Genomic DNA, 13682 nt, shown 5'->3' on the forward strand with positions numbered 1-13682 from the left:
AGAAGGTATCATTTTTTCCTCTCCTTGTTTAGAACTATCTTAAAGATCTCTTGTAAGTCTGACCTAGTGGTAATTCATTCCCTTAGTGCTTGCGTGTCTGCAAAATATTTTATTTCTCCTTTGCTTATGAAGCTTAGTTTGGTGGGATATCAAAATCTTGTCTGGGATTTCTTTCCCAAATAGCCTTCAATCGGTCCTGGCTTATAAGCTTTAAGTCGAGAACTCCACTGTTAACCCGATGGCATTCCCTTTTTATGTGATCTGCCCTTTGTCTCCAGCTGCCTTTAAAATTTTTTTCTTTAGCATTGACCTTGGACAGTCTCATGACTATATGCTTTGGCGAAGCTCATTTTGTATAATATCTTGCAGGTGTTCCATGGATTTCTTGAGTCTAGCTAGATTAGGGAAATTTTCGTAAATAATTTTCTCAAACATATTTTGCAGGTTTTTCCTCTTCTCTATTAGGAATGCCAAAAGTTCATATGTTTGGTCACGTTATATAATCCCTTATTTCATGAAGACTTGTTCGTGTTTTTATATTATTTTTTCTTTATTTTTTGACAAGTTTAGTTCAAAAGACTGATCTGCAAGTTCTGAGATTCTTTATTCTGCTTTGTCTAGTCTATTAAAAAAGATTTTGATATTTCTTAAGTAAGTTTTTCATTTCCAAATGTTCTGATTGCTTTCTTTTGAATAGGAAAAATGCTCTATGACATTAGTTTGGGCAATGACTTTTTTGATATTACCCCCAAACCCATAGGCAACAAAAGCAAAAATAGACTAATGGAATTGCATCAAATTACAAAACTTCCAAACAGCAAAGGAAATAGTCAACAGGGTGAAGAGACAATCTACAGAATGGAATAAAATACTCACAAACTACATATCTTATAAGGGGTAATTTCATGTGTGTGTGTGTGTGTGTGTGTATATATATATATTTATATATATATATATATAAAGCTCAAACAACTCAATAGCAAGAAAACAAATAAGCAGATTAAAAACTGAGCAAAGGACCTGAATAGACATTTCTCAAAAGAAGATATACAACAGATATATAAAAAAATTAAAACCATAATCAGATGTCACCTCACATCTGTTAGAATGGCTATCATCTAAAAGACAAAAGATAAGTGTTGACAAGAAAGTGGCGAAAGGAGAACACTTGTACACTGTTGGTGAGATTTCAAGTTAGTACAGCTAGTATGGAAAAGAGTATAGAGGTTCTTCAAAAAAATTAAAATAGAACTACCATACGATCCAACATCCCCAGTACTGGGTATATATCCAAAGGAAATAAAATCAGAATATTGAAGAGATATCTGCACTCCCATATTTACTGCAGCATTATTCACCATAGCCAAGCTATGAAATTAATCTAAATGTCTGTCAGTGGATGGATGGATGGATGGATATAGAAAATGTGGTATGTATACAAAGTAGAATACTATACAGTAGGCGTCCCCAACCCCTGGACCATGGACCAGTATCAGTCTGTGGCCTGTTAGGAACCAGGCTGCACAGTAGGAGGTGAGTGACAGATGAGCAAACAAAGCTTCATCTGTATTTATAGCTGCTCCCTATTGCTCGTATTGCCACTTGAGCTCCACCTGTCAGATCAGCAACAGCATTAGATGCTCATAGGAGGGTAAACCCTATTGTAAACTGATCATGTGAAGGATCCAGGTTGTGTGTTCCTTATAAGAACTAATGCCTGAGGATCTGTCACTGTCTTTCATCATCTTCAGATGGGACCATCTAGTTGCAGGAAAACAAGCTTAGGGACCGATTCTACATTATGATGAGTTGTAACATTGTTTTATTATATATTGCAATGTACTAATAATAGAAATAAGGTGCACAATAAATGTGATGTGCTTGAATTGTCTCAAAACCATCCCCCAACCCCAGTCCATGGAAAATTGTCTTCCATGAAACTGGTTTCTGGTTGGAAAAAGGTTGTGGACCGCTGCTATAGAACCATGAAGAGGAAGAAAATCATGTCATTTGTGACAATACAGATGAACCTGGAGGACATTATATTAAGTGAAATAAGCCAGGCAGAAAAAGACAAATACTGTATCATATTTTTCTTTTTTGTGCATGGTTTATTTCTAAAACAGTTGACCTCATAGAAGTAGAGAGTAGAACGGTGGGTAACAGAAGCTGGGGTACTAGGAAGCAATGATAGTTAGGGAGATATTGGTCAAAGAACACAAAATCTTTTTTTCTTTTTTTTCTTTTTTTTTTTTTTTTTTGAGACAGAATCTCGCACTGTAGCCCAGGCTGGAGTACAGTGGCACGATCTCGACCTCGGCTCACTGCAAGCTCCGCCTCCTGGATTCACGCCATTCTCCTGCCTCAGCCTCCTGAGTAGCTGGGACTACAGGCCTCCACCACAGCGCCTGGCTAATTTTTTGTATTTTTAGTAGAGATGGGGTTTCACCGAGAACACAATATCTTAGTTAAAAGATGTAAGTTTAAGAGACCAATTGTACAACATGGTGACTATATAATTACAGTGAATAATATATTCTCAGAAAGTTCTAAAAGAGTGGATGTAAAGTGTTCTAACCACAAGAATTATAACTATGTAATGTAATGCATTTTTAAATTAGTGATATTTAGTCATTCCACAATGTACATATACTTTAAAACAAATGACCTGGCGTGGGGGCTCACACCTGTAATCCCAGCACTTTGGGAGGCTGAGGGGGGCGGATCACGAGATCAGGAGATCGAGACCATCCTGGCTAACACGGTGAAACCCCGTCTCTACTAAAAATACAAAAAATTAGTCAGGCGTGGTAGTGAGCACCTGTAGTCCCAGCTACTCGGGAGGCCGAGGCAGGAGAATGAATGATGTAAACTCAGGAGGCAGAGCTTGCAGTGAGCTGAGATCATGCCACTGTGCTCCAGCCTGGACAACAGAGCCAGACTACATCTCAAAAAATGAAAATAAATCACATTATACATAGTAAATACAATTTTATCTATCACAGTGGCTCATACCTGTAATCTCAGTACTTTGGGAGTCCAAGGCAGGAAGATTGTTTAAGCCCAGGAATTTGAGACTGGCCTGGTCAACATAGCGAGACTCTTTCTCAAAAACAAAACAAAACAAAACAAAAAAACTTTATCTATGTATCTGTCACTTCCATCAATTCATCAATTTACAAAAATAAATTTTAAAAAAGGACTAGCATTTCTAAAAGGAAAACAAGACACAGCAGAATGAACAAAAATATCAATTGTTCAGGAAAACATGCATGCACTTTCAAAATGCACACAGACTAAGTTATTTGTTGTAAGAACTTGTGTCTTACAAACTTTATAGATCTGATACACTTTTATGTATGAATATAAGCATTTCCTGACTTGAAGATTATAACTGAAATAGAAAATATTCATTCATGCAGTCAATTATTCATTCAACAAATATTTAATCAGTGTCTGTATTATGGACTGAATGCTTGTGTCCACATAAAATTCATATGCTGAAATGTTAATATTCAATATAATGGTATTCGGAGGTGGAGCCTTTTGGAGGTAATTAGGCTTAGATGAGGTCATAAGAGCAGAGCCTCAATGATGGGATTAGAATCCTTATAAGAAAAGGAAAAAACACTGGCTCTTCCTCTCTTTGCCATGTGAAGATGCAGAGAGAGAGTAGCTATCTTCAAGCCAGGAAGAAAGTCTTCACTGAGAAGTGAACCTCCCAATACCTTCGTCTTGAACTTTTCAGCCTCCAGAACTGTGAGAGGCAAGTGTATGTTGCTTGAGCCAAAATTCTCTAAAAGAAAATATATTTAAGGAATAAAACTGTATGATGTGCTAGGAAATATTTAAAATATATTTTTTTAAAACATGCAAATATTATAAATATGTATTTGCAAATATGGAAAATATGACAAATTATTAAAGTAGAACATGTATGACTGACATTTGAAAGATATTGCAACAGGCTTCGGAATTACTTTCTGTGCCTTATATACGTCTTTTGTTTCTCATAACTGCATTTTCTCATTGTGTTTTCTGTCACTGTAATAGCCTCTCTCCTGTGCTAAATCTCCTCTCAAAATTCTATTACTAGCCACCAGACGTCATCCCTCAATGAAATGTGTTATTATGTGCTGAATGAGTATCTCTCTCTTTTCAGCCTATATTTTAGGGCTACATATTTCTTAAGATGTTTTGTTTCCTGCACTTCCTATTACATTTATGTGGTTACCAGATTTGTTCTACTTGACGAGAAGATTGTAAAGTTATCTAGAACAAGAATTAAATCTAATTCTTCCCTGAATCTCTACCATAGGACTTAGGGCTGTATGTATTACTTCATATTATTACTTAGTAAATCCATACTGAATTTCATTATTTTAGAATTTTCAGCATTGCTACTGAGCAGTTAAAATATAAAAAAGAACTGATAGAATTACATTTATAACTACAGACTTCAGATTGCAAAAGTTAGATAATCTATTGATTCTGTACACTTGGAAAATGAGAAATTTTTGACAATATAGTTAATTTCTTTTAAAGACACGCATGAAAATAAAGTCATCATAGAGAAAAATTGAAGTAGTGTATATTTGACTTTAGCCTTCCAAGTTTAAGCAAACATTAAGGGAATTCTGTACTTATTTTTTTTATTTTTCTTTTTTTATTATTATTATACTTTAAGTTCTAGGGTACATGTGCATAACGTGCAGGTTTGTTACATATGTATACTTGTGCCATGTTGGTGTGCTGCACCCATCAACTCGTCAGCACCCATCAACTCTTAAGGGAAAATACATTTAACTATTTTTTATGGAACTGGTACTAAGAATTACTTTCTATTCAGAACTTATTATCAGAGTACCTTCTCTAATAGTGATATCTTTCCTAATTTTTAAAGTAGTCTTTAACTCAATCATGTAAAGAAAATATTGAGAATATATTCAAGTACGTGAGTATACAGAACTCTGACAAGGCTATAAATTGCATGAAGATAAGGATCATATCAGTTTCATTCATGCCATTCTTCTGAAAACATAGCAGAGTACTCAGGTCAGGGTACCTGTTTATATTTGTTGAATGAAGCAATAAATGAGGTAAAATGTAATACAAAATTTTTCCTCATTTACCAAAGGCTAGAATCCCTTCCTGCTCTCACCTTGTAAAGCACTCTCAACTTTGGACTCCACAATTCTTATTTTTTTAAATTGAGGTAAAATTTACATAATATAAAATTAGCCACTAATCATTTTAAAATATAAAATTCAGTGGCACTTAGTACATTCACAACGTGAAACTGTCACCACACTATCTAGTTCTGAGAAATTTATATCACTCCAAAAGGAAAAACTTTATCCATTATTCAGTCAGTCTCCATCTCTTCAAACATCGCCAGCCCCTGGAATCCACTAATCTTTCTGTCTCTACAGATTTACCTATTCTGGGAGTTTTATATAGATGGAATCATAAAAGATGTGTCTGGATTCTAGGATTTTGAAATAAAAGTCTAAAAGTGAAAGACTTTCTTTTATCTTTACTTAGTTAAAGATAAGTTCTCTATCTTTGGTCTATAAAATCCTATAAATTATATTTGGCTTGGTCTGCTTCTCTTTTACTCATTAACTGCTTAATTTGAGATACCAGCTACATCCTTCATTTGAAAAAGAATGGAATCCTGTGATTCAAGGCAACAAAAACAAGCTTTGGAAAGGATGGAGAATATGGTGAATATTATGTTAAGTGAAAAAAGTCAGGCACAGAAAGACAAATACATCATGTTAATATTCATATGTGAGAATTAAAATATACTGGGCTCCTAGAAGTGGAGAGTAGAACTGCAGTCATTAGAGTCTGGGAATGGCTGGGTTGGGGGGGAAGATAGGGAGAAGGTGGTGTACACAAAGTAATTGCTGGATAGCAGTCATACATTTCTATTGTTCCATAGCACTTTAGAATGAATGTGGTTAACAACAATTTAGTGTATATTTTCAAAAAGCTAGAAGAGAGGATTTTGAATGTTCACAATACAAAGAAATGATAAATGCTTGAGGTGATATGGATATGTCAATTACCCTGATTTGATTAATACATATTAGATACATGTGTTAAAATATCACTTGTATCTCATAAATATGACAATTATTATGCGCAAACTAAAAATAAAAAATAAAGTTTTAAAAAGTGATGAGAAAGTTCGTGGTGGATTGATGAGAGGAATACCAGGAGAAGTAATGTAAACATTGATTTGTTTGTTTTACATATAATCTTCATATATATTTGTTAAAACGACCTGCTCATAATCCTTTTGTAAAGCATATTTATCTATTTACGCAGTCAACAAAACCATATTCATGGCTTATTGTTTGCCAAATGTTGTGCATAGCACTGGGAGTTCCAAGACAAAACAGGTTCACCTGTAAGGAGACCGGTAGACTTGCACACAGGACCATTTTAACATACAATTTTATAACTAGTGAGTTATGCCTTTCACAAGAAGTATGTGTTGAGAAAGAGCCATCCAGGCAGAGAAAAAATTGTGTTCAAAGACAGAGAATAAGCTAGAACTTTCCTGTTTGAAGGAAGGCCAGTTTTACTTATTTTGTTTTCACATTTGACTGCAATTTTTACAACAAAGTCCATGCCAATTTTTTTCACCACTCTTTACCTAGCACTTTTCCCAATTCCAAGTACATTTTTTTATTTATTCTTTCATCCATGCATTCAGTAAATTTAACCATTTACTATGTGCATTGTGTTGGATTCTCAGTAAAATGGACTGAACAAAATAAACGTGATTTTTACCCACAAGGAGCTTATAGTTTAATCACTGATACATGAATGAATCAAATAGTAATCACTCAAATAAATGTACAATGAGTTTTATTTTATTAATTCACTTTCTGTTCCCAAGAAATATCGGACACTCAGTGACTTTGCCCTACCCTCTTCCAGTAGATAGGTGTCTGGGCTGTAACAAATTCTCCTGGATTGTTATTTGCTTCAAGTACAAAGATGCATTTGTAGAATCTATCACTGACAGTTCTAATTATCTGATATCATCATCTCTCAAGTGTAGATTTTGGCAACTGTCAATCTATAGACTTGTCCTCAAACAGTTTCTTGATGAAACATGAGCTAGATGGAAAGTATAGCAGAAACCCCATTCTCGCCAAGGCAGGGCCTGCCCTAAGGCTAGCAGCAGATGTCCATGGCCATAAACCACTTGGCACATACATGCCCAATGACCTGCAGCTGTCTAAACCCCAGCAGGATTTTGTAGTCCATGAATATGAAACAACTAGTTCTCAAAGTATAGCCCAGGGACCCCTAAGGAGTCCTGAGATCCTTTCAGATTCATGAAAACAACACATTTTTCTTCACTCCATCTCACAATTTTATAGTGGAGATTTCAAGAGGTTACAGAAAGTATTAGGTCGTTATCACCTTGACATTTTCATTCTGATGGTCAGTGGAATGTGTGCTTGTGCTTTCTTTTGTTGTGAAAATTTGTCGCATGGCAAATACCAGCATGGCAAATATCAATAGATATAACCAAATATACAGTGCAAAGGTGCCCTAAGCACAAAACTATTTGGGAATTGCTGAATTAGGCTGTTGTCTCGATTCTTTTCTGAGCTCCTACTTAGAGTATTTTCAACTACAATTCACTTGGCCAGGCCTATAATCAATCTCCTATCCTTGACCATTCTTCATTACAGGGACTTACACTTGTAAACAACTGTAAGTTCTCATGTAACTAAAGGCAGCAATTGAATTCTTTCAAACAGGAGACAGTCAGGAACTCTTAGTTTATTAACTGTTTGTACCATCATTGCATAGACAGCCCTTCCTGTGTTATCCTCAGCTTGAATCCCTACTTTAACAAAGAATGTAGCATAGAATCTGTCAGAGAGGTGGTTCCCAAAGTTGTCAGATAAGGAAAGAAGGAAGAAAGGGAGAAAGTAAGTCTGAACCAAGCCTATGTCTTCACTCCCCTTGGAAATAGATTACTTTTATCCCTTAACTTGTGAGGTAAATTTTTAGATGCAGGGGGCAGTATTTTGGCTATGAAAACATATCTTTTAGTTTGCCAACTCTAAGGAGAGTAACTGGCCAATGGCTCCAGCTAGTGGGCTTTAAAATACAAGTCTACTATGAGGCCACATTTCCTGAAGCTTCTCCCTGACAATAACTGAGCATGGCAGGGACTAAGACAGGCCCATATCTTGGGGGTGCAGGACTCCTTTGACGGCCAACTTCGACTCAACAACTATACTCCTACTTCTACTACTGAAGACCTTGCCAAATGTCCCCTAGAACTATGCTGCGCATGCTTCACTTAACCTACCTTTCTTATCACCCCTCTTTTTTCTCTTCCTCCTTCTTTCCTTACTTCCCTTGGGGTAAAAACTATACAATAATCTGAAAGGGGTTTCTCCTGACTTCCTCCCCATTTCCTTTGATAGGTTTTGCCACTAATAAACTTGCATGTTTATAATCCCATCTTGGTGTTTACTTTATGGAGGACTTGAACTAATGCCTCAGTTTCCCCTGCTAGGTTATTTCCTCTGGGGTTTGTTTCACCTCTTTCAGATTCCCAGCCCTCACCCAAGAGACCTTGTGGAGAAACTGGTATGCTTCTCAGCATCTTCCACATCTTCTTAAACTGAGACCTACCAATGTTGTATATGCACAATTGTTTACACTCACTGTGACTCCTTACTAAATGTCTTTTGAAATGAATTTAGTTTTTAAACATGAAAGAAAGACGGAAAAATAGAACCTGGAGCTCGCTATCCTTCTTTTCATCACTGACAAAATAATTTCCCTGAATCACATTCCCAGGTCACTAAATATTGAAATTCTTTTATTAAACTGCCTTCCAAACTCACTCCTCAATAGCCTTTTACCTCCGGATGTTTCTTTATTCTTCTTTTCTTTTTTTACCCGATTAATCCTTTGATAGTGGTTTTATTATTATCAGCTTTACCATAGACAGATAGCCCAAGCTATCCCCTTGGCCAGGTATAACAATGATGCAAGCATATCCCCATTTGCTTATGCCAAAAAAGTGTAAAAGAAGGAGAGGGGAGACATGGGTTTTATATTTCTATTCCTTTCAAAGTGAAGTCATTTGCATGTTGGATATTTTTCCTATTTTAATGGGCTTTCTCTTTCTCTTTCTCTTTCTCAGGGGCATTGTGAGGCAGTTGGAAACTGCATGGCTAAGAGAAAAGGCAATAAAAGTTCCTATTCTAGATCTTTGTGTTGCTCCAAATTACTTACTGCCATTTAATTATAAAATAAACACCAATGAGACTGCAAATAGCTAAAAATAGTTGAGAAGATCAGTGTTACCTCAATATTTGTGGGTATATTTTAGTTGAATTAAAAATCTAAAAGAAAAATATCTGAGGTCAACTATTCCAATTACACCCACTCATCTCCTTCACACACACACACACACACACACACACACGCACACACACAAGCTCACTCAGAATGTAAGGAAAATCCTGATACCAGATTTTCTGATGACAACTTCAATCAGTCTGCAAGGGTCCTCCCCTTCTTCCCTGGAATCCTAGGCATTTATTCTTACTCTCGTTTCTTCATTTTATTTGCAAAGTCCATTGGAGCAAAGAGACCTGGCATTGCAGCCTATCATTTCTGAACAGACTTGATTTAGATGTTTTCTGGGTCACATGTGTTCCCTCAGGTTTCCACTGCAGTCTGATATTAACCATCTGGGTTGTATGGAAAAGGCATCAGCAAATACATTTTGTTTTTAATGAAAACTATCCCAAAGTAGGTCACTCATTAAAATCTCTTCAATGAAAAAGAATCCAAAAAATGGGGCTGGGGCTAAGAAAGTGCTAAAGAGAATTGCAGTAATTCACATGCATGAGAAATATACATTTAAATATTCCATTGAGCTATCCACATTTTTAATTTAGTTCACCGACTCAACATAGTTATCATTTGCCCTGGTTCCTTCTTCTCATTCCTGTCTTTATAATTTGAAACCCTGAATCTGATTCTCTCCATTATACAGGTAAATGGCAATGTATTAAGAATTTAATAGTGTTGCTGATCTTAGCCAACATGAAAAATCCTATGATAGAAAAGTGACCTTTTTTATTTAGTGGTAATAATAGTGGTTGAATTCTACAACTGCTTCCATTTAACTTGGTCTTCAGAGGAAATATTGTGGGCTGATTTGCTCTAAATATATATTTTGCTGAACATGACTGAAAGTAGAAATAGCAGTTAAGTTATTTTCTTACATTTTTTTCTTTTTTTTTTTTTTCTGTCATGTCTCGCCCCTTAAGACATAGCTATTGTAGGTACTTGGATCTGTCTGAAACAACTAGATATGTTAGATGCAGTAAATTTCTAGCATACCTCTCCTCCATGAAGATAGGACTGAGCACCATCTAATGATCTGTCTGTTCCTACTCAGCCTTCAAGATGCATCTCAGTCCTATCCTCTTGGAAACATTCCTCAACAACCTTTGGCCACATTGGTTGCCTTTGGTCTTCCACAGGATTTCATTCAAACTTCTGTTATAATACTTACTTATTGAATGGCAATTTCTCTGTTTCTACATCTGTCTTCTTGATTACATTGTAAAATATTACACCTTTTAGGTGATATCTTAAACGTCTCTGCATTTTTCCCAGCACCTATCCTATATTGAGCTAATAGGATGAACAACTGCCCCCAGTCACTCAACACTAAGAAATTTCCTGGGATGCATGATATTCGGTGCTAAAACCAGGACAGTCCCAAGTAAACTGGGATAGTTGGTCACCTAGTTAAGCAGTTAATATGGGCAAGGTACTTTATAATCACCATTCCTCTAGTTCTCAAAATTCATTTTTCACTGAATAATTATTGACCATCAAATCCACTATTCTTGCTACTTAATCGCTAAACAAAGTAAACAAATATCCTGCTCTCATAACGTTTTCATTCTAGTATAAAGTTGAATATAAATATTCTTATTTCCATTTTGCAAATGGAAAAAATATATATTCAGACAGAGGAAGTAATTGCTGAAAATCCCGAAGTAGTGAGCAGTGGGCACATGACTCCTTGATATGAAAGGAAGGATTTTTTTTTTTACCTAACTTTAATATGTTTCTTTTTTTAACATTTTTATTTTATTGTAGTAAAATCATTTAGCATTATTATATCTACCCTCTTTACAGGTTTTTAAGTGGGCAATATAGTATTTTTATCTCTGGACATAATGCTGTACAGTAGATCTCTAGAACTTATTCATCTTGCATAAATGAAATTTTACATCCATTGATTAGCAACTCCCAATTTTCCCCACTCCCCAGCCCCTAGCAATCACTGTTCTACTCTGTGCTTCTATAAATTTGATTCTTTTAGATACCTGATAAAGTGAAATCATGCAGTGGCTTATTTCACTTATCATAATGTCCTCTAAGTTCATTCATATTGTCACCTATTGCAAGATTTACTTCTTTGTTAATGCTGAACAATATTCCATCATATATATATATATATATATATATATATATATATATATATAATTTCACCATGGATATTTAGGTTGTTTCTACATTTTGGCTATTGTGAATAATGCCGCAGTGAATGTAGGAGTGCTAATATCTCAAGGTCCTGATTTCAATTATTTTGAATATACATATAAAAGTGGAATTGCTGGATCATACATTAGTTATATTTTTAATTTTTTGAGAACCCTCTTACTCTTTTCGATTCTGGCTGTACAATTCTGCATTTCCACCGATAGTATACCAAAGTTCCAATTTCTCCTCTTCCTCACCAACACGTCCTGTCTTCTGTTTTTCTTTTATAATGCCATCTCAACAGGTATAAGATCATATCTCATTGTGATTTGATTTGCATTTCTCTGATAATTAGTGATGTTGAGCACGCTTTTATATAACTCATGGCCATTTGTATTTCTTCTTTGGAGAAAAATCTATCTATGTCTTTAACCTTATTTTATTTTATTTTTTTTTCTGACAGAGTCTCCCTCTGTCGCCCAGGCTTCCAGGCTGGAGTGCACTGGCGCGATCTTGACTCTTAGCTCTCGGCTCATGGCTCACTACAACCTATGCCTCCCGGGGTTCAAGCGATTCTCCTGCCTCAGCTTCCTGAATAGCTGGGATTACAGGCATGTGCAACCACATCCGGCTAATTTTTGTATTTTTAGTACACACTGGGTTTCACCATGTTGGTCAGGCTGGTCTCAAACTTCTGACCTCATGATCTACCTGCCTCGACCTCCCAAAATGCAAGGATTACAGGCCTGAGCCACTGCACCCAGCAGTGTTTAGCTCACTTTTTAAAAATCAGGTTATCAGGTGTTGCTGTTGAATTATAATAATCCATTATATATTTTACAAAGTAAACTTTTATCAAAGGTATTGTTTGCAAATATTTTCTCCCATTCCACAGATTGTTTTTTACTCTACTGACTTTTCTATTTGTTGTGCAGAAGCCTTTTAGTTTGACGTAGTTTCACTTGTTTATTTTTGCTTTTGTTGCCTGTGCTTTGATTGACATATCGCTGAAATACTTGCCAAACCAATGTCTTGAAGCTTGGATATCATATGCAAATTAATGATACTGGATTCTTATCATATACTATATACAAAATTTCACTCAAAAAATGTTTAAAGATATAAATGTAAACCATGAACTGTAAAACTCCTAGCAGATAACCTGCTTCCTTGTAGAGTAGAAACATATTTCTTGAACTTGCCGTAGAAAAATTACCTAAAGCATTTATGTATTGCTGTGAACAAAATTAGGTATTACTTTTGGTGATATCTGAACAAAAACAAACATGACTCTTTGATGACAAAGATTTCAAGCACCAGCTTCATTAGGATCTGAATTAAGATATAAAGGAAATAGTCTCCAGGTGATGACTTTGTGAATGTGATACAGTAATCAGTGGATAAAGCATCAACCTTACACTAGATTAAATATAAGCCTACTTCATCTGATTCTCAGTGTCAATAAAATAATATCAAGTCCAAAGATGAGAAAATGAAAATTATGCTTCTAATTAGATATATCTTTGCATTTGGATAACTGCTTATTACATGTTTTGTAAATGATGATAACCAATAGAAAATGGAAAAAGCAAAAATGGATGTAAGCTTATTTTAAGCAAACCTAATCTAAAGTTCTTCGATACGCACTCCATACTCCCCCTCAAAATACGTAAGATAGTTGTTGATTTTATAAGCAGATTCATGTATAAATAACAGGGCATCGGGCTTGTTTAAATGTTTTGATTTGTAACACTAATAATACATAGTTCGCTCAAAAGCACTTTCATTAGGGAAAAGGAAAATCATGGGCATGCACGTCGTAAAGTGATATAAAACTAGTCCTTAATGCACATTTATGTCAACATTTTAACTTTATTCTGAACTGGAAATTTCTTTAGAACAATGAAACTGGATAAGTACAGTGATTTTATTCTTTCTTTTCTTTCTCTTTTACATTTCAATATTTAAGTTTTTTATTTCTATTTTAATATTATATAACATTTTACAATAGACTTTAGCTTATGTTATGAAATAAGTGCAGGAATGTACAAAATTAAATTATGAATATCAGGCCGGGCGCGGTGGCTCAAGCCTGTAATCCCAGCACTTTGGGAGGC

This window comes from Trachypithecus francoisi, unplaced genomic scaffold, assembly GCF_009764315.1.
Source record: "Trachypithecus francoisi isolate TF-2019V2 unplaced genomic scaffold, Tfra_2.0 Lachesis_group7, whole genome shotgun sequence".
NCBI lineage: Eukaryota > Metazoa > Chordata > Mammalia > Primates > Cercopithecidae > Trachypithecus > Trachypithecus francoisi.